Source organism: Globicephala melas, chromosome 9 (assembly GCF_963455315.2).
Source record: "Globicephala melas chromosome 9, mGloMel1.2, whole genome shotgun sequence".
Classification (NCBI taxonomy): Eukaryota; Metazoa; Chordata; class Mammalia; order Artiodactyla; family Delphinidae; genus Globicephala; species Globicephala melas.
The window spans coordinates 82,196,966-82,216,321 of NC_083322.1; the positions used below are offsets into that span (position 1 = coordinate 82,196,966).

The window sequence follows — 19,356 nt, forward strand, 5'->3', positions numbered from 1 at the left end:
CTAATTACAATGACCGTCCTCTTAAAATAACTTGAAAGAATAGAGGAAGGGCAAGGAAGGTAGTAAAGTATCTGTATTGATAAATATGATTATTCACTGCTTTTCTTTCATTTACACAGACGTTTAGTCAGTACAGCAGTCAGAAAATCAATACATAAGTTCTAAGGGTCTTCTATGCCTCAGGTACTCTAAGGGAGACAAAAATAAAAGGATAAATAAAACATGTCCCCGGCTCAGAAAGATCTTCTAGGTAAGTTCCCGATTTCCATAGTTTGTCCTCCAGGAAACTGAGGAGGAAGCAGTAAATTTTCGGGGTCTATGGGGAGACAGGAGGAGGTGGGGCAGGGGAGGTTCAAATAAGGATTAGAGAGCCTCAGGACAACATAATAAGTTTTCAAAAATTTTAAATCCCCAAATTTTCTACTCCATGCACTTTTCTAGGTGGGACTTTAACCCGAATAACTTTGTGCATGGAAATGGTTTCTCCTGAGTGCAGAAAAGGCTGAATGAGCCGCCACACATCCTGTGTGTGCCTTGAAATTCCTTTTGGCTGGTTGTCAAGATGAGTCAGTAGGTAGAAAGCCTCAAAATCAGGCTCTAGGCAAAGTGCAGATGTAATCAAGGAGGTAAATTCTTTTAGAGATTCTTATCAATCCATTGATGCCCCGTATCCTCCTCTATACTTACACTGCCTCCAAGAGAGTAAACCTTTCCTAAGCAAGACTGTGGGAATAATTATAATGGAATTGGGTGGCTTCCACTACCACTTACCCTTCAACTTAATTAGAGAAAAAAAAATCTCTGGAGGATTTTGAAATAAGTGAATAAAATGAGGATTAAGAAATATATGCATCTGGGGCTTCCCTGGTGGCGCAGTCGTTGAGAATCTGTCTGCTAATGCAGGGGACATGGGTTCGAGCCCTGGTCTGGGAGGATCCCACATGCCGCGGAGCAACTAGGCCCGTGAGCCACAAGTACTGAGCCTGCGCGTCTGGAGCCTGTGCTCCGCAACAAGAGAGGCCGCGATAGTGAGAGGCCCGTGCACCGCGATGAAGAGTGGCCCCCACTTGCCACAACTAGAGAAAGCCCTTGCACAGAAATGAAGACCCAACACAGCAAAAATAAATAAACTAATTAATAAACTCCTACCCCCAACATCTTCTTAAAAAAAAAAAAGAAATATATGCATCCTCTTTAACAGAAGAAAAGATGTATTCGTAAGTCACAGAAGGATAGTTTTCCTTGACCCTTTCTGATGTTGCCTTGATTAATAATTCTTATGGAAGATGGTGGAGTACGAGGACATGTGCTCACACTCCCTCTCGCGAGAGCAGCATAATCACAATGAACTCCTGAACAATCATTGACAGGAAGACACTGGAACTCACCAAAAGAGATGCCCCATATACAAAGACAAAGCAGAAGCCACAATGAGATGGTAGGAGGGGCACAATCAAAATAAAATCAAATGCCATAACTGCTGGGTGGGTGACTCACAAACTGGAGAACACTTACACCACAGAAGTCCACCCACTGGAGGGAAGGTTCTGAGCCCCACGTCAGGCTTCCCAACCTGGGGGCCTGGCAACGGGAGGAGGAATTCCTAGAGAATCAGACTTTGAAGGCTACTGGGATTTGATTGCAGGACTTGGTGAAACAGAGACTCCACGCTTGGAGGGCACACACAAAGCAGTGTGCACATCGGGACCAGGGGAAGGAGCAGTGACTGCACAGGAGACTGAACCAGACCTATATGCTAGTGTTGGAGGGTCTCCTGCAGAGACAGAGGGTTGCTGTGGGACAAGGACACTGGCAGCAGAAGTTCTGAGAAATACTCCTTGGTGTGAGCCCTCCCAGAGTCCACCATTAGTCCCACCAAAGAACCTGTAGCTACAAGTGCTGGGTGACCTCAGGCCAAACAACCAACAGGGAGGGAACTCAGCCCCACCCATCAGCAGACAAGCAGATTAAAGTTTTACTGAGCTCTGTCCACCAGAGTAACAGCCAGCTCTACGCACCACCAGTCCCTCCCATCAGGAAACTTGCACAAGCCTCTTAGATAGCCTCATCCACCAGAGGGCAGAATGCAGAAGCAAGAACTACAATCCTGCAGCCTGTGGAATGAAAACCACATTCACAGAATGACAGACAAGACGAAAAGGCAGAGGACTTTGTATCAGATGAAGAAACAAGATAAAACCCCAGAAAAACAATGAAATGAAGTGGAGATAGAAAACCTTACAAAAAAAGATTTCAGAATAATGATAGTGAAGATGATCCAGGACCTCAGAAAAAGAATGGAGGCAAAGGTTGAGAAGATGCAAGAAATGTTTAACAAAGACCGAGAAGAATTAAAGAACAAACAAACAGATGAACAATGTAATAACTGAAATGAAAAACAGACTAGAAAGAATCAGTAGCAGAATAACTGAGGCAGAAGAATGGATAACTGACCTGGAAGACAGAATGATGGAATTCACTGCCACGGAACAGAATAAAGAAAAAGGAATGACAAGAAATGAAGACAGCTAAGAGACCTCTGGGACAACATTAAACACAACAACATTCACATTATAAGGGTTCCAGAATGAGAAGAGAGACAGAAAGGACCCGAGAAAATATTTGAAGTGATAATAGTCAAAAACTTCCCTAACATGGGAAAGGAAATAGCCACCCAAGTCCAGGAAGCACAGAGAGTCCCATACAAGATAAACCCAAGGAGAAACATGCTGAGACACACAGTAATCAAATTGGCAAAAATTAAGCACAAAGAAAAGTTACTGAAAGCAGCAAGGGAGAAATGACAAATAAGATACAAAGGAATTCCCATAAGGTTAACAGCTGATTTCTCAGCAGAAACTCTACAAGCCAGAAGGGAGTGGCACAGTATATCTGAAGTGATGAAAGGGAAGAACCCGGCAAGGATCTCATTCAGATTCGATGGAGAAATCAAAAGCTTTACAGACAAGCAAAAGTGAAGAGAATTCAGCACCACCAAACCAGCTCTACAACAAATGCTAAAGGAACTTCTTTAAGTGGGAAATACAAGAGAAGAAAACGACCAACAGAAACAAACCCAAAACAAATAAGAAACTGGTAAAAGGAACATACATATCAATAATTACCTCAAACGTGAATGGATTAAATGCTCCAAACCAAAAGACACAGGCTCGATGAATTGTTACAAAAACAAGACCGGTACATATGCTGTCTACAAGAGACCCACTTCAGACCTAGGGACACATACAGAGTGAAAGTGAGGGGATGGAAAAAGATACTCCATGCAAATGGAAATCAAAAGAAACCTGGAGTAACAATATTCATATCTGATAAAATAGACTTTAAAATAAAGAATGTTACAAGAGACAAGGAAGGACACTACATAATGATCAAGGGATCAAACCAAGAAGAAGATATAACAATTATAAATATATATGCATCCAACATAGCAGCACCTCAATACATAAGGCAACTGCTAACACCTATAAAAGAGGAAATTGACAGTAACACAGTAATAGTGGGGGACTTTAACACCTCAATTACACCAATGGACAGATCATCCAGACAGAAAATTAATAGGGAAACACAAGCTTTAAATGACACAACAGACCAGATAGATTTAATTGTTATTTAGAGGACATTCCATCTGAACACAGCAGATTACACTTTCTTCTCAAGTGCACATGGAACATTGTCCAGGATAGATCACATCTTGGATCACAAATCAAGCCTCAGTGAATTTAAGAAAGTTGAAATCATATCAAGCATCTTTTCTGACCACAACGTTATGAGATTGGAAATCAATTACAGGGGAAAAAACGTAAAAAACACAAACACACGGAGGCTAAACAATACACTACTAAATAACCAACAGATCACTGAAGAAATCAAAGAGGAAACAAAAAAATACTAGAGACAAATGACAATGAAAACACGACAATCCAAAACGTACGGGATGCAACAAAAGCAGTTCTAAGAGGGAAGTTTATACCAATACAATCCTACCCCAAGAAACAAGAAAAATCTAGAATAAACAATCTCACCTTAAACCTAAAGGAACTAGAGAAAGATGAACAAACAAAACCCAAAGTTAGTAGAAGGAAAGAAATCATAAAGATAAGACCAGAAATAAATGATACAGAAATAAAGAAAACAAAGATGAATTTAACTAAAAGCTGGTTCTCTGAGAAGATAAACCAAATTGATGAACCTTTAGCCAGACTCATCAAGAAAAAGAAGGAGAGGACTCAAATCATTAAAGATAGAAATGAAAAAGGAGAAGTGACAATGGACACCATAGAAATACAAATCATCCTAAGAGACTACTATAAACAACTCTTTGCCAATAAAATGGACAACATGGAAGAAATGGACAAATCCTTAGAGAGATATAACCTTGCAAGACTAAACGAGGAAGAAACAGAAAATCTGAACAGACCAATCACAAGTAATGAAATTGAAACTGTGATTAAAAATCTTCCAACAAACAAAAGTCCAGGACCAGATGGCTTCACAGGTTAATTCCATCAAACATTTAGAGAAGAGCTAACACCCATCCTTCTGAAACTCTTCCCAAAAATTGCAGAGGAAGGAACACTCCCAACCTCATTCTATGAGGCCACCATCACCCTGATACCAAAACCAGAAAAAGATATTACAAAAAAAGAAAATTACAGGCCAATATCACTGATGAATATAGATGCAAAAATCCTCAACAAAATACTAGCAAACAGAAGACAACAGCACATTAAAAGGATCATACACCATGATCAAGTGGGATTCATCCCAGGGATTCAAGGATTCTTCAATATGCACAAATCAATCAATGTGATACACCATATTAACAAACTGAAGTATAAAAACCATATGATCATCTCAACAGATGCAGAAAAAGCTTTCGACAAAATTCAACACCCATTTATGAAAAAAACTCTCCAGAATGTGGATATAGAGGGAACCTACCTCAACATAATAAAGGCCATATATGACAAACCCACAGCCAACATCATTCTCAGTGGCGAAAAACTGAAAGCATTTCCTCTAAGGTCAGGAACAAGACAGGGATGTCCACTCTCACCACTGTTGTTCAACATAGTTTTGGAAGTCCCAGCCATGGCAATCAGAGAGGAAAAAGAAATAAAAGGAATCCAAATTGGAAAAGAAGAAGTAAAACTGTCACTGTTTGCAGATTACATGATACCACACGTAGATAATCCTAAAGATGCCACCAGAAAACTACTAGACCTAATCAATGAATTTGGTAAAGTTTCAGGATACAAAATTAATAAACAGAAATCTCTTGCATTCCTATACACTATCAAGGAAAGATCAGAAAGAGAAATTAATGAAACACTCCCATTCACCACTGCAACAAAAAGAATAAAATACCTAGGAATAAACCAATTTGGGAGGTAAAAGACCTGTATGCAGAAAACTATAAGACACTGATGAAAGAAATCAAAAATGACACAAACAGATGGAGAGATATACCATGTTCTTGGATTGGAAGAATCAATGTTGTGGAAATGACTATACTATCCAAAGCAATCTACAGATTCAGTGCAATCCCTATCAAATTACCAATGGCATTTTTCACAGAACTAGAACAAAAAATCTTAAAATTTCTATGGAGACACCAAAGACTCAGAATACCCAAAGCAATCTCGAGGGGAAAAAAATGGAGCTGGAGGAATCAGGCTCGCTGACTTCAGACTATACTACAAACTTACAGTAATCAAGACAATATTGTACTGGCACAAAAACAGAAATACAGATCAATGGAACAGGATAGAAAGCCCAAAGATAAACCCACGCACCTATGGTCAACTAATCTATGACAAAGGGGGCAAGGATATACAATGCAGAAAAGAGAGTCTCTTCAATAAGTGGTGCTGGGAAACTGGACAGCTACATGTAAAAGAATGAGATTAGAACACTCCCTAACACGGTACACAAAAATAAACTCAAAATGGGTTAAAGATGTAAATGTAAGGCTTTCAAACACTATAAAACTCTTAGAGGAAAATGAAGGAAGAACAACCTTTGACATAAATCACAGTAAGGTCTTTTTTGACCCACCTCCTAGAGTAATGGAAATAAAATCAAAAATAAACAAATAGGACCTAATGAAACTTCAAAGCTTTTGCACAGCAAAGGAAACTATAAACAAGATGAAAAGACAACCCTCAGAATGGGAGAAAATATTTGCAAATGAATCAACGGACAAAGGATTAATCTCCAAAATATATAAACAGCTCATGCAGCTCAATATCAAAAAAACAAACAACCCCATCCAAAAATGGGCAGAGACCTAAACAGACATTTCTCCAAAGAAGACATACAGATGGCCAACAAACACATGAAAGGATGCTCAACATCACTAATCATTAGAGAAATGCAAATCAAAACTACAGTGAGGTATCACCTCACACCACTTAGAATGGGCATCATCAGAAAATCTACAAACAACAAATGCTGGAGAGGTGTGGAGAAAACGGAAGCCTCTTGCACTGTTGGTGGGAATGTAAATTGATACAGCCACTATAGAGAACAGTATGGAGGTTCCTTAAAAAACTACAAATAGAATTACCATGTGACCCAGCAATCCCACTACTGGGCATATAACCCAGAGAAAACCGTAATTCAAAAAGACACATGCACCCCAATGTTCATTGCAGCCCCTTTTGCCTGGTCATGGAAGCAACCTAAATGCTCATCAACAGAGGAATGGATAAAGAAGATGCGGTACATATATACAATGGAATATTACTCAGCCGTAAAATGGAAAGAAATTGGGTCATTTGTAGAGACGTGGGTGGACCTAGAGATTGTCATACAGAGTGAAGTAAGTCAGAAAGAGAAAAACAAATATTGTATATTAACACATATATGTGGAATGTAGAGAAATGGTACAGATGAATCCGTTTGCAAGGCAGAAATAGAGACACAGATGTAGAGGACAAACATATGGACACAAAAGGCGAAAGGGGGGTGGTGGTGGTGGGATGAACTGGGAGGTTGGGATTGAGATATATGCACTAATATGTATAAAATAGATAACTAATAAGAACCTACTGTATAAATAAAATAGAATTCAAAAAAATCAGTGGACTTTGAGTAAAGTGGATTATCCTCCATAATGTGGGTGGGCCTCACTCAATCAGTTGAAGCCCTTAATAGAACAAAGACTGACTCCTCCCAAATAAGAAGGAATTCTGACAGCAAACAGCCTTTCGAACTGAACTGCAAAATTGATTCTTCCTATACATCCACTCTGCGGATTTTGGACGTGTCTGCTCCATAACGGCATGAGCCAATTCCTTAAAATCAATTAATATCTCCTCTCTCTCTGCACCCCTCTCTCTCTATTCTGTTTCCCTGGGTAACCCTGACTAATACAGTTACTATCAAGACAATGAATCAGTGTAGATTGGGACCTCTCGTCATTTCACCTTAAAGGCAAAATTTAACACCCAGGTATGATTCTCAAAGTGCTGCACATAGAGAGGATTTCCTTCTTCATTGTCTTTCAGGGACATGCTGATGGGGCTGTGATGTTACAACTCTTCCCTTCCTGCTGGTGCCATACTAGACAGAACTATATTTGAGTAAGTTCTTTGTTAAATATGTTGCACATATTTTCTCCTTTTCATTCTCTTAGTGATATCTATAAATGAACAAAAATTCTTAAATTTAAAGTAGTCCAATTTATTATTTTTTCATTTATAATTAGTTCTTTTTTCTATTTAATAAATCTTTACCTATATTGGATTCATGAATATTTTTGTCTACATTTTATTAAAAATGTTTTGAAGTCCTGGTATTGGACGTGTGGGAAAGTCAAGCAAATCCCTCAAAGCAAGTATACAACTGGAAAAAATTATTTTTAAAAATTTCACTGCACTAGAAATTTACTAAAGGGGACAATAAGTTTAGAAGTGCATTTACATGAAAACTGCTAGTGGAAAGTTTGTGGCTTTCTTGCCTGGATGCTGTCCTGTTTTGCTACTTCAGCCCTCACTCTCAGCTCAGGCTACAGACACCTGCCCTCTTTCTGGCTGGACAGGATAGACTCACTTCAGTGTGGCTGATAGAGCAGATAAAAGTCTATTTGGGGAGTGATAGGGCCATAGATACATTGAGTTTATAAACCCTCTATGCATCCCTGCTGACTACTAACCAGTGCATGTTGGATGCCCCAGATAACCTAGGGAAAATTTGAAGCCTGAAGAAATCTGTAAACTTACTGAACCATTCAGTGTTGTATATTGTGGGGTAAGATATTTCACATTTGAAATTAAGGCAAGGTTATTGCTTACTAAAACCAACAGCATTTAGAAGAACAAAACAAATTTAGAGATGCTACAGAACAAAGGTATACATGTGTACCATTTCGATTCAATGATTTACTAGAAATCTTAGGTAATGCAGTAAGGCAAAAAGGGAAAAGGACTTGATTTTAGCAAGGTAGTATATTTCTAAAAGATACAATTTGATATACGAAGAATCAATTGTATTTCTATTATATACTAAAAATCCCAAAAGAATATTTTAATTGTTCATTTACAATAGTGTATAAATATTTAGAAATAAATCTGACAAAAAAATTCTTATGGGACAAGAAAGGAAATAATTGATTTGAGCTGTGCTAATCGCATCTGGCCTGTGGATGAAGCCTCTCTCGCTTCCTTTCCTTTTTATTTACATTTCTAAAATAGCTCACTAATTTACGATTGCTCTTTAAAACTCTGAGAAATAAAAATGTGAAAACAGGAAATGACATAGAGAAAAGAGTTAACATTTGAGTTAGTTTGAGTTAACATTATAAATGTGCCAGAATAGCGACTCTTAAGAAGGCTGGCCAATGTGGGAATGTGAGACACTGGAACTGATTGGTGGGAGAATTTGAAACCACTCAAATTATATCATACATTTATCAATCTACCTATTCCGTGCATGGGCAGAGATGGTTCTTTCTTGAAAATATTGCCTACAGAGGGAAGCAATAAGCTAGAAGAAGCTGGGCAATAGGAGGAGGTGATATCTATTACCATCTAACAAAGTGTCATAATCTGTACTCTCAGTAGTAAAAGACATAAAATATAAAATTCCTAAAGTCAGACATTCTCTCCACTTGTGGGAGATAAGCTAGAGAATGCCAGCACATCAACTGGAAAACAACAATTTCCCAAAGAACAGGAATCACTGCTAATAATCAAATACTTCAAACAAATCATAAAAATAATAAGGTTTTGGAATTTGGTTAGAACTAATATAAGTCATAAAACCCGAAAAAATAGAGTAACACGCCAACAATTCACAAATTGTCATTAAAGTCTTCTGTGAGAAAGTTTTTCATTCTTGCTAATTTATGTATCTAAAAAGGAAATGTCTTTTCATGTGTGTTTATTCTGGGATATTGGAAAATTTTTAAGAAATTAATACTCTTTTAGAGAAAAATAGTCATATAATTCAAAATATAAACGCCTCACTTATATAAGAAAATGTAATGAATAGGCTAGCTTGGATATTTAAATATTCTTAAACACACAACTATAAACTTTATTTTTGCTCACATAGGTACACATAAATGCATTTCCGTGCAGTAGAAACTGATAGAAGTAATTATCTCCATGTAATTATACTTAAATACAGAAAAATTTCCTCTTTATTTTACTTGTTAAATAAATATTCCCGAGTACTCTGTCCTTAGAATTCTGGTCTCCTCATTCCATAAATACCATCTCCATGCAATTTTATCCACATGTAGTATAAACACTATATGAAATCACTGTTGTTTCAAGTCCCTGAGATCTTGGCATTGTCTGTTCATGCAATATGTCTTGCTCCATTCTGATTGATGCAGAGCCCTAAAATTATATCAACACTTTAAGAGAAAAAAATTTCCCCCAAAATGTCCACAGCTTAGAACTATGCCTAACCACATTCAAAACAACAGTTTGATTCTATCAAGTTAGCAAAAAGAATACTCATTCTACACAGAAACCACTCATTCTGTCAACAAATTTTGAGTGCCTACCATACGTCAGGCACTATGTCAAGATTTAAGACTACAACAGTAAATAATACTTAGCATCTTTCCTAGTTATTTTGGAACCACACTTGATGAATCAAAAATGAAATGATTCTGTTTCATGTATTGGTGAATACTATTAGCTAGATAAGCCAAGAGTGGTAGGAAGAAGACCCGGCCTCATGTAGGGTAATAGAAAGTGTTTGGTTTTGTTTTCAATTTTAAGAGGATAAGACATTAAATTTGATACTTGAAAGGTTAGAGGAGTTATCCAAATTGGGGGAGTTTAAAGTAGTTAGGAAATTCGAGACAGAGGAAGCAATTTGTGCATAATCTTTGGAGTCCAGAGAAGAATGTCACGTCTGTGGGGGCTGCATCATGAAGAGCCCTGTACACTGTAGAAGACTGACTGCTTCTTGTTGAACTGAGTAGCCAAGGCAAGCAAGCTCTCTATCCAGCAGCCTGAGCGAGTGAGTGAGTGTATGTCTGTGTGCATGTGTGTGTGTTCTTCTTCCCTGTAGTAATATATGAGGAACATGTTATAGGTAATTTATTTCGCACCTATGATTTTCTTGGAATAGCTGTTACCCTAGGCAAAACCATGTATTTATTGCTCTCAAAGAACACTCAGAGTGTTACAGGTGAAGGAAGGTGATGAGAAGAGTGATGATATTAATAAAGTCAGTTATGTTCAGGAACAGATAAACTACAGAAAGTCCACTCCTCAGTCAACTGGAAAGTTACTGTTGTCATTTGAGCCTCCAGTTTATTCTGTCCAATTTGTCCTCTTTGCTGTCATCCTTTCCACACCCGTCCCACACTTCTAAGTCCTCATGACCTTACCCTAATTCCTAGCAAGATCTGATTTAAAGAACAATCTTCAGCTCATTCACTGCAAAGCAGAAAGAATAATAACTTAAATAACTTTGGTTTATGGTACTACAATCTTCCTTCAAAAAAATCTATCTAAAGTTATTTAAAAGTTTTGTATTTCTGGATAACTTTATTTTCTGTGGAGGAAAGAGTGACCATTTGAACAAACAATCTAAGAAACTTCTGTCTTCAAAATTATTATAAACCACAAGTGTGTCCTTGGGGGACCTAGGGAAATCACTGAATATTAAAACTCTGTACATGAATCTGTACTAATACATTTTAAATGTATGGAAGAGGCCCCATGAGAAAAGCATGGCACCAACTAGTACGCTATTACAATAAATCAGAGAAGAAACAGGTGAACAAAAGCAGTGGAAATAAGAATAAAAAAGAGTCATAAGCTTGAGAGATTTCAGAGTTAAGAACACAGACTAAACGTCAAATTTCTGGTTCAAATGTAAGGAGCTTGGAAGTCACCACTGTATCCGAACAAGTAAAATGCTGAACGAACTGTAAAATCAACAACTGTCTTTAGATCCCTAAGAGAAGTGAGGTCACAGGGAAAATTGCTACCTCGCCCCCAAATTGTAGAGATATAAAGGCAAATACAACTTACCAGAATCACAACTTACCAGAACAGACACCTCTTGGAAACCAGTGCCAGGGTAGGAAAACCTGAACTGTAACTGACAAATCGTCAGGGTGTCGTTAGTTCATTTACTGTGACAAGAGATTTTAATGTCTTCATTTTTAGATAAGAAGATTTAAGCTCCCTGAGTTGCTTGACTTTCTGTTTCCCTACACTGCTTACTAAGACACCTTTGACAACTTGATCTTCGGAGGGTAGAAGAGGCCTGAATTATGACATTCTGTTTAGTGGGTGGCTCTGAAGGAAATGTGACATTTGGAAAATGGGAAGTCTTGGGAGGCCTCTGAGCTTTTAAGGAAGAATGTACCAAAAGACAGAAGAGGTAACTCTCGGAGGGGAGGTAGGATGGTGCAAATAATATTTCATTCACTTCAAACGAGGGCAATTCTCTTTAACAGGACTGGCCTCAGGTCAAATAAAAATAAGTCAATGATTATTCAGTTATGTCAGCTGCCCATGTGGCAAACACTATGGTGAGTAATAAAGCCCTTTCTATATTCTGTCAATGGTCCATGACTGCCCTTAATGAGAAATCTTACGGTTTGCAGTATTTTTAAAGCTAAGAAAGAGGAAGGACAACTGATTCTCATTTATTTTGCATGTGACCCAAGTTATTTGAGTCAACACCTAACAATATAAATCCAATACCCTGACTGCTAGATCTAAGCTTACCTAAATTTTCTAATTTACATAAAACATATTTTCAATTTTAAAATGAGTGCAACCCTGATATCCTGGATATGTATGGGATTCATGGTAACATTTCACATAGAAATAACTTCAGCACACAGAGAGATAAAGCAAAGACTTTGTTGTGAGGAACGTTGAAAAGTCCTGGGAGACTTTACCTAGAACAACAATGAACTTATGGCAATGTGGTGAGTTATGAGACTAAACTGGTTCACTGGATCCATAGAGCAGAAACATGAGAATGTCAAGCCCCCCAAATCAGTGGAGATTTTCAAACTGGGCTTAGGAGAATATATTCAGCCATGTTGTGGAAACTGAATGGGAGGGGTAAGAGCAGCAGGCTAGGAAACCTATTACCAAGGTCTAAGTAAGATTTCTTCATGGTCTGAACTCAGGGAAGGAGGAGTGTACATTCAAAAACCTCACAAGGGGGAAACCTTCAAGATGGCAGAGGAGTAAGATGTGGAGATCACTTTCCTCCCCACAAACACATCTACGTGTGGAACAACTCCTACAGAATACCTACTGAACGCTGGCAGAAAACCTCAGACTTCCCAAAAGGCAAGAAACTCTCCCATGTACCTGGGTAGGGCAAAAGAAAAAAGAAAAAACAGAGACAAAAGAATAGGGACGGGACCTGTATCACTGGGAGGGAGCTGTGAAGGAGGAAAAGTTTCCACACACTAGGAAGCCCCTTCACTGATGGAGATGGGCGGGGGGCGGGGGGGGGAAGCTTTGGAGCCACAGAGGAGAGTGCAGCAACAGGGGTGCAGAGGGTGAAGCGGAGAGATTCCTACACAGAGGATCGGTGCTGACCAGCGCTCACCAGCCCGAGAGGCTTGTCTACTTACCCGCCGGGCCGTGGGGGGGCTGGGAGCTGAGGCTCAGGCTTCGGAGGTCAGACCCCAGGGAGAGGACTGGGGTTGGCTGCGTGAATACAGCCTGAAGAGGCCTAGTGTGCCACAGATAGCTGGGAGGGAGTCTGGGAAAGAGTCTGAAACTGCCTAAGGGGCAAGAGACCATTGTTTTGGGGTGCACGAGGAGAGGGAATTCAGAATACCGCCTAAACGAGTGCCAGAGATGGGCGCGAGCTGTGGCTATCCGCGCGGACACCAGAGATGGGCGTGAAATGCTAAGGCTGCTGCTGCGACCACCAAGAAGCCTGTGTGTGAGCACAGGTCACCATCCACACCCCGCTTCCGGGGAGCCTGTGCAGCCCGCCACTGCCAGGGTCCCATGATCCTCAGGCTGTTGCAACGTCATGCTGGCCTCTACCGCCACAGGCTTTCCCCCATTCCATACCCCTCCCTCCCCCCCCCAGCCTGATGAGTCAGAGCCCCCTAATAAGGTGCTATTTTAACCCCAGCCTGTCTGAGCGAAGAACACACACCCTCAGGCGACCTACACGCAGAGGCGGGACCAAATCCAAAGCTGAACCCCCAAAGCTGTGCGAACAAAGAAAAGAAAGGGAAATTTCTCCCAGCAGCCTCAGGAGCAGTGGATTCAAACTCCACAGTGAACATGATGTACCCTGCATCTGTGGAATACAAAAATAGACAACGAATCATCCCAAAATTGAGGCGGTAGACTTTGGGAGCAACGGTATAATTGGGGTTTGCTTTATACATCTAATTTGTTTCTGGTTTTATCTTTGTCTTAGTTTAGTATTTAGAGTTTATTATCATTGGTAGATTTTTTTATTTATTTGGTTGCTCTCTCGCTTTTTTGTTTTCTTTTTTTATATATAGGTATATATTACTTTCTCTCTTTTTGTGAATGTGTAAATGTACGGTTCTTTGTGTGATTTTGTCTGTAGAGCTTTGCTTTTACCATTTGTGCTAGAGTTCTGTCTGTCCTTTTTTTTATTATTACTTTTTAATCTTTTATTTTTAATCATTTTTTAGATTTTAATAACTTTGTTTTATTTTATTATTTTTTCTTTCTTTCTTTCTTTTTTTTCTCCCTTTTCTTCTGAGCTGTATGGCTGAGAGTGTCTTAGTGCTCTGGCCACATGTCAGGCCTGTGCCTCTGAAAGGGGAGAGCTGAGATCAGGACATTGGTCCACCAGAGACCTCCCGGCTCCACATAATATCAAACAGCGAAAGCTCTCCTTGAGATCTCCATCTCAATGCTAAGGCCCGGTTCCACTCAATGACCAGCAAGCTACAGTGCTGGACACCCTAAGCCAAACAACTAGCAACAAAGGAACACAACCCCACCCATTAGCAGAGTGGCTGCCTAAAATCATAATGTCACAGACACCCCACAACACACCACCCGACGTGGTCCTGTCCACCAGAAAGACAAGATCCAGCCTCATCCACCAAAACACAGGCACCAGTCCCCTCCACCAGGAAGCCTACACAACCCACTGAACCAACCTCACCCACTGGGGGCAGACACCAAAAACAATGGGAACTACGAACCTGTAGACTGCAAAAAGGAGACCCCAAACAGAGTAAGTTAAGCAAAAAGAGAAGACAGAGAAACACACAGCAGATGGAGGAGCAAGGTAAAAACCCACCAGACCAAACAAATGAAAAGGAAATAGGCAGTCTACCTGAAAAAGAATTCAGAGAAATGATAATAAAAATGATCCAAAATCTTGGAAACAGAATGGAGAAAATACAAGAAATGTTTAACAAGGACGTAGAACAACTAAAGAGTGAACAAACAATGATGAACACTACAATAAATGAAATTTAAAATTCTCTAGGAGTCAATAGCAGAATAATTGAGGCAGAAGAACGGATAAGTCAACTGGAAGATAAAATAGTGGAAATAACTATCACAGAGCAAAATAAAGAAAAAAGAATGAAACGAATTGAGGACAGTCTCAAAGACCTCTGGGACAACATTAAATGCATCAATATTCGAATTATAGGCAAATGCTAACAGCCATAAAAGGGGAAATCGACAGTAACGCAATCATAGTAGGGGACTTTAACAGACTTTCACCAATGGACAGATCACCCAAAATGAAAATAAATAAGGAAACAAAGCTTTAAATGATACATTAAACAAGATGGACTTAACTGATATTTATAGGACATTCCATCCAGAAACAACAGAATACACTTTCTTCTCAAGTGCTCATGGAACATTCTCCAGGGTAGATCACATCTTGGGTCACAAATCAAGCCATAGTAAATTTAAGAAAATTGAAATCATATCAAGTATCTTTTCTGACCACAATGCTATGAGACTAGATATCAATTACAGGAAAAAAATCTGTAAAAAATACAAACACATGGAGGCTAAACAATAACTACTAAATAACCAAGAGATCACTGAAGAAATCAAATAGGAAATCAAAAAACACCTAGAAACAAATGACAATGAAAACAAGAGGACCCAAAACCTATGGGATGCAGCAAAAGCAGTTCTAAGAGGGAAGTTTATAGCAATACAATCCTACCTCAAGAAACAACAAACATCAGAAATAAACAACCTAACCTTAAACTAATTAGAGAAGGAAGAAAAAAACCCCGAAGTTAGCAGAAGGAAAGAAATCATAACGATCAGATCAGAAATAAATGAAAAAGAAATGAAGGAAATGATAGCAAAGATCAATAAAACTAAAAGCTGGTTCTCTGAGAAGATAAACAAAATTGATAAACCATTAGCCAGACTCATCAAGAAAAAAAGGGAGAAGACTCAAATCAATAGAATTAGAAATGAAAAAGGTGAAGTAACAACTGACACTGCAGAAATACAAAGGATCATGAGAGATTACTACAAGCAACTATATGCCAACAAAATGGACAACCTGGAAGAAATGGACAAATTCTTAGAAAAGGACAACCTTCCAAGACTGAACCAGGAAGAAATAGAGAATATAAATAGACCAATCACAAGTACCAATCACAAGAAATTGAGACTGTGATTAGAAAACTTCCAACAAACAAAAGCCCAGGACCAGATGGCTTACAGGCGAATTCTATCAAACATTTAGAGAAGAGCTTACACCTATCCTTCTCAAACTCTTCCAAAATATAGCAGAGGGAGGAACACACCCAAACTCATTCTATGAGGCCACCATCACCCTGATACCAAAAGCAGACAAATATACTACAAAAAAAGAAAATTACACACCAATATCTCTGATGAATATAGATGCAAAAATTCTCAACAAAATGCTAGCAAACAGAATCCAACAGCACATTAAAAGGATCATACACCATGATCAAGTGGGGTTTATCCCAGGAATGCAAGGATTCTTCAATACATGCAAATCAATCAATGTGATAAACCATATTAACAAACTGAAGGAGAAAAGCCATATGATAATCCCAGTAGATGCAGAAAAAGCTTCTGACAAAATTTAACACCCATTTATGGTAAAAACTCTCCAGAAAATAGGCATAGAGGGAACCTACCTCAACTAAATAAAGGCCATATATGACAAACCCACAGCCAACATCGTTCTCAATGGTGAAAAACTGGAACCATTTCCTCTAAGATCAGGAACCAGAAAAGGTTGTCTACTCTTGCCACTATTATTCGACATAATTTTGAAAGATTTAGCCACAGAAATCAGAGAAGTAAAAGAAATAAAAGGAATCCAAATGGGAAAAGAAGAAGTAAAGCTGCCACTGTTTGCAGATGACCTGATACTATACATAGAGAATCCTAAAGATGCTACCAGAAAATTACCGGAGCTAATCAATGAATTTGGTAAAGTAGCAGGATACAAAATTAATGCACAGAAGTCTCTTGCATTCCTATACACTAATGATGAAATATCTGAAAGAGAAATTAAGGAAACACTCCCATTGCAACAAAAAGAATAAAATACCTAGGAATAAAACTACCTCAGAGACAAAAGACCTGTATGCAGAAAAGTATAAGACACTGATGAAATCAAAGACGATACAAACAGATGGGGAGATATACCGTGTTCTGGGATTGGAAGAATCAACATTGTGAAAATGACTGCAATACCCAAAGCAATCTACAGATTCAGTCCAACACCTATCAAACCACCTATGGCATTTTTCACAGAACTAGAACAAAAAAATTCACAATTTGTATGGAAACACAAATGACCCCAAATAGCAAAAGCAATCTTGAGAAAGAAAAACAGAGCTGGAGGAATCAGGCTCCTGGACTTCAGACTATACTACAAAGCTACAGTAATCAAGACAGTACGGTACTGACACAAAAACAGAAATATAGATCAATGGAAAAGGATAGAAAGTCCAGAGATAAACCCACACACATATGGTCACCTTATCTTTGATAAAGAAGTCAAGAACATACAATGGAGAAAAGACAACCTCTTCATAAGTGGTGCTGGGAAAACTGGACAGCTACATGTAGAAGAATGAAATTAGAACACTCCCTAACACCATACACAAAAATAAACTCAAAATGTATTAAAGACATAAATGTAAGGCCAGACACTACACTATCATCTTAGAGGATAACATAGACAGAACACTCTATGACATAAATCACAGCAAGATCCTTTTTGACCCACCTCCTAGAGAAATGGAAATGAAAACAAAAATAAACAAATGGGACCTAATGAAACTTCAAAGCTTTTGCACAGCAAAGGAAACCATAAACAAGATGAAAAGACAACCCTCAGAATGGGAGAAAATATTTGCAGACAAAGCAAATTACAAAGGATTAATCTCCAAAATTTACAAGCAGCTCATGCAGCTCAATATTAGAAGAACAAACAACTCAATCCAAAAATGGGCAGAAGACCTCAATAGACATTTCTCCAAAGAAGATATAGAGATTGCCAACAAAGACATGAAAGGATGCTCAACATCACTAATCATTAGAGAAATGATTATTTATTATTATATAATAATAATAATATTATTATTATTATTTTTGTGGTATGCGGGCCTCTCACTGTTGCGGCCTCTCCTGTTGCGGAGCACAGCCTCTGGACACGCAGGCTCAGCAGCCACGGCTCACGGGCCCAGACACTCTGCGGAAGGCAGGTTTTTGAGCACAACTCTCTGACTCCAAGAAAAGGTATTCCTTTCACTGCATCGAGTTTCCATTTTATGCTCCTCTTTTCATCAAGCATCTATTAGCTTTTTCTAGATAGTAGTTCTTATGTTTGCATATTATTTTAAAATTACTTTTCCACATTTAATACCCTAATTCTCATCCTTATTTTCTAATGTTTTAATTACTGTAATAGACTCCTGACTTGATCATCTATTTCTATTCTCTTTCTTCCAAGCCAGCTGACATGGTACTGGTGGGTTTACATTCTTAAGACATCACTTCTACTTGGCTACTCCCTTACTCAAAAATATTTATTGGCTCTTTCCAAGCTTTATAGTAAACTTTCTACCTTGGAATATAATTCCCTTCACCATCTTGTTTCAATCTATTTTTCTAAGTATATCTCCCATTTTTCCCAAATACACACAGTCCTTGAGCCAAACTGATCTGTTCATGGCAACTCACCATGCTGTCTCTTAAACTTACCTGTGTCTGTAGGGATTCCTGCCTCTGGTTCTCAGGACATGCAATTTGCTTCATCTGGAAAAGCCATAAATGCTACTCTGTACTGAATTCCTATGATCCTCCAGGAACCATGTTTGGAGTTTTACAGACATTATTTATAATCTTCAAAAGAACATTGTAAACAAAAAACAACCCAAATGAAAAATGGGCAGAAGATCTAAACAGACATTTCTCCAAAGAAGAAATACAGATGGCCAATAGGCACATGAAAAAGATGTTCAACATCATTAATTATTAGAGAAATGCAAATCAAAACTACAACGAGGTACCACCTCACACTGGTCAGAATGGCCATCATGAAAAATTCTACAAATAACAAATGCTGGAGAGGGTGTGGAGAAAAGGCAAATCTCCTACACTGTTGGTGGGAATGCAGCCACTGTGGAAAACAGTGTGGAGGTTCCTCAGAAAAGTAAAAATAGAATTATCACATTATCCAGCAATCCTACTCTTGGACATACATCCAGACAAAACTATAATTTAAAAAGATGCACGCACTCCTACATTCATAGCAGCACTATTCCCAATAGCCCAAACATGGAAACAACCTAAATGTCCACTGACAGATGAATGGGTAAAGAAGATGTGGTATATATGTATACAATGGAAT

At 38.6% G+C, this 19,356-nt stretch overlaps 1 protein-coding gene across 2 annotated transcripts in view; it reads right to left on the reverse strand.

The window, feature by feature from the left end:
• LOC115840852 (platelet glycoprotein 4) overlaps positions 1 to 11,788 on the reverse strand; it is a 148,403-nt gene extending 136,615 nt beyond the window's left edge. For both annotated transcript variants that reach the window (XM_070046310.1, XM_060305040.2), the window contains exon 1: positions 11,542 to 11,788. The gene's annotated coding sequence lies outside the window, so the exon portion shown is untranslated. The remainder of the gene's footprint in view (positions 1 to 11,541) is intronic.
• Between the last annotated feature and the right edge of the window lie 7,568 nt (positions 11,789 to 19,356).